The following is a 3,501-nucleotide window of genomic DNA, read 5'->3' as shown; positions in this document are numbered from 1 at the left end:
TGCTGCCGGACTAACGCTTACCTGCAGGCTCGAGATAGTGTCTGCGTGGCAATGAAAAGTGGAGGCTAGACAGGCTGGGTGTAAGACTACTGCTGTGAGAAGACAAGCAAGACGCAGGTAAGACCCTGCAGCGCGCGCGCCCGCCTCCAAGATGGCCACCGGAGGCGCCTGTCCCTGAGGCTGCCACGTCCCCGGCGCGCCGCCCCGCCCCGCGCTGAGTCCCGCCCCACGCCCCGCCCCCCAGAGCCCCGCCCCCAGAGGCCGCTGCCAGTTAAACCTGCTGGAGCACCTGGGTCCAAAGATCTTCGTGCAACCAGGGCGGGCGCTGCCCACTCCAGAAACACGACTGCCCTCCTTTCCACTACTCAACCTCAGCATGCGAGAATGGAACCCTTGTTATTGGGTGTAGCTCACTTACTCTTACTCACTCACTCACTCCATGGCCGCCCCCAGGGAAGGCGATTACCTCCCCCCAACCCAAGGGCATGCCGCCTCCAGGCAACTTCGCTCCCAAAACAGACTTATCCTTTGTATTTTCAAAGATTTCTAGATAAGAGCGGTTGCTTCCGGAAAGAGAAAGAGCAGGGTGGCAGATACTATACTGATTTTCCCCAAGTTCATGTATTACACATATTTTTAATGGAAAATCGAAAATTATCCACTTTCTTAACCTTATGTGCTGCACTTAAAACTGGTCCTGAAGGTCGGTGCTCAATAATGTACCCTAAATCAATCAATCAATACAGTACAATGGTGGAATATAAAGAATTTGCGATCAGAAATCCTGGTTTGAGTCCCGACTGCCCTAGTGTTGCTTGTGCAGTCATGTTACCTTATACAGATCGCTCATTCTCTTTGAGTCTCCCTATTTCTATCTGTAAGATAAGAATACTTGCCATCTCTAATCAAGCAGGTAAGAGAATCAAAATAAGACATACAAAAGCACTTTTTAAGCTGCTGAGTGTTAAATACATAAACAACTGTTGTTTACCTTATTTTCAAATTATTTCAGGAACTCATCTATAGAATTAGCATTAATATATTTCTCAGACTTGACAGCTAAAAGCATTTTAAAATACCTCACTAAAGAGTTAATACTGTTTAACCTGTCCTAACTTCAGACAAAATGATTTGCAGCTTCAATGGATTGGTCCCTGAGGTGGTGACTCTTATCTTGTCCCCGGAGAATGTGTGTAGGTGGCTGTCTGGGTTACTCTCCATAGAGTGCTGTTTGGGGTGGTGCTGAAAAGAGTTACCATCTCCCATCCTTTTTGGTCAACACCCTTAATAACTGTAAGAACTGTTGGTTTCTCCATTCAATCAACAAATATTTATTAGTGTCTGCAATGTCCTGAGCATCAGTACTAGAAAGTAGCAATGAACAAGACAGACAAGATCCTTACACTGAGGGAGAGGCAGATCTTCTCAAGGGAGAGGCAGGCTATGAGCAGAAAAATAAAGTGAGTACTGTTTGTGATGGGCACTTTGAGGAAAGTCAATGGGGTAATGTGATCTTCATAATAACTGGGGGAGGCCACCTTGGATGGGCCAGAAGTGTAAGGTGTCTCTGAGTAGGTAGGATTTTAGTTGAGATCACAGGGAAGCAGCCCTGTGATTCTTTGAACAGAGGGAAGAACACCCAAAGGCTTTGAGGGAGGGTGCCTGGCATGTCTGTAGAACAAGAAGGAAATTGGGACTAAGACGGTGGTTAGAAATGAGGTCAGAGAGAGAGCAGGGCCAGATGGTAGCCAGCCTTGGAGGCCATCTTAAGGCCTTTGGGTTATATCTGGAGAGAAATGAGAAGCAAGTGGAAGGTTTTGAGCAGAGGACAGATAAGATTTGACTTCCATTTTAAGTCATATTCTGTTTGCTGTTTGAGAATTGTGAAGGGGGTGGTGGTGCAAAGACAAAAGCAGAATGATCACAATGAAGTGATGCTGCCTTAGAGTACCGAGTAACCTACAGTCTGTGGGGTCTCAAAGTGTCAGACATGACTGAGCACACACACATGCCTTAGTATAGCTAATGGGGCAGGCCGGGGAGGGAGTACATGGTGTGGACACCTTTTGAAGGTTAAGCTGTAATGATTTCCTGATGGATTGGATGTGACTGTATTAGTGTTCTAAGACCTCCAAAGCAAATTACCATGACTGGTTGGCTAAAAGCAACAGAAATTTATTCTCTCACAGTTCTAGAGAACTGGAAGAGAGGCAGGGCCTCTCTGAGAGCTCTTCCATATCTCATCCAGCTTGAGGGGTGCCAGCTATTCTTTGGATCATGCCAGCCTGACTCCAGTCTCTGACTTTGTATCCACATGGCCTTCTCTCCTGTCTGCCTTTCTCTTATAAACAGGCCCATCATTGCATGTAGTAAAAGTCGCTCAGTCATGTCCGACTCTTTATGACCCCATGGACTATACAGTCCATGGAATTCTCCAGGCCAGAATACTGGAGTGGGTAGTTGTTCCCTTCTCCAGGGGATCTTCCCAACCCAGGGATCAAACCCAGGTCTCCTGCATTGCAGGTGGATTCTCTACCAGCTGAGCATGTAGTTCAGTTCAGTTCGGTTCAGTCACTCAGTTGTGTCTGACTCTTTGAGACCCCATGAATCGCAGCATGCCAGGCCTCCCTGTCCATTACCAACTCCTGGAGTTCACTCAGACTCACATCCATCAAGTCAGTGATGCCATCCAGCCATCTCATCCTCTGTCATCCTCTTCTCCTCCTGCTCCCAATCCCTCCCAGCATCAGAGTCTTTTCCAATGAGTCAACTCTTTGCATGAGGTGGCTAAAGTACTGGAGTTTCAACTTTAGCATCAGTCCTTCCAAAGAAATCCCAGGGCTGATCTCCTTCAGAATGGACTGGTTGGATCTCCTTGCAGTCCAAGGGACTCTCAAGAGTCTTCTCCAACACCACAGTTCAAAAGCATCAATTCTTCGGCGCTCAGCCTTCTTCACAGTCCAACTCTCACATCCATACATGACCACAGGAAAAACCATAGCCTTGACTAGACGGACCTTTGTTGGAAAAGTAATGTCTCTGCTTTTGAATATGCTATCTAGGTTGGTCATAACTGTCCTTCCAAGGAGTAAGCGTCTTTTAATTTCATGGCTGAAGTCACCATCTGCAGTGATTTTGGAGCCCAGAAAAATAAAGTCTGACACTGTTTCCACTGTTTCCCCATCTATTTCCCATGAAGTGGTGGGACCGGATGCTATGATCTTCGTTTTCTGAATGTTGAGCTTTAAGCCAATTTTTTCACTCTCCACTTTCACTTTCATCAAGAGGCTTTTGAGTTCCTCTTCACTTTCTGCCATAAGGGTGGTGTCATCTGCATATCTGAGGTTATTGAGATTTCTCCCACAATCTTGATTCCAGCTTGTTCTTCTTCCAGCCCAGCGTTTCTCATGATGTACTCTGCATATAAGTTAAATAAGCAGGGTGACAATATACAGCCTTGACATACTCCTTTTCCTATTTGGAACCAGTCTATTGTTCCTG

General features: G+C 46.5%; 1 protein-coding gene across 1 annotated transcript in view; it reads right to left on the bottom strand.

Moving 5' to 3' along the window:
• PRRC1 (proline-rich coiled-coil 1) overlaps positions 1-181 on the bottom strand; it is a 50,003-nt gene extending 49,822 nt beyond the window's left edge. The window contains exon 1 of the mRNA XM_010846329.1: positions 22-181. The gene's annotated coding sequence lies outside the window, so the exon portion shown is untranslated. The remainder of the gene's footprint in view (positions 1-21) is intronic.
• Positions 182-3,501: the final 3,320 nt, after the last annotated feature.

Source organism: Bison bison, unplaced genomic scaffold (assembly GCF_000754665.1).
Source record: "Bison bison bison isolate TAMUID 2011002044 unplaced genomic scaffold, Bison_UMD1.0 scf7180017864235, whole genome shotgun sequence".
Classification (NCBI taxonomy): domain Eukaryota; kingdom Metazoa; phylum Chordata; class Mammalia; order Artiodactyla; family Bovidae; genus Bison; species Bison bison.
This window is presented reverse-complemented; position numbering and strand designations above follow the sequence as displayed.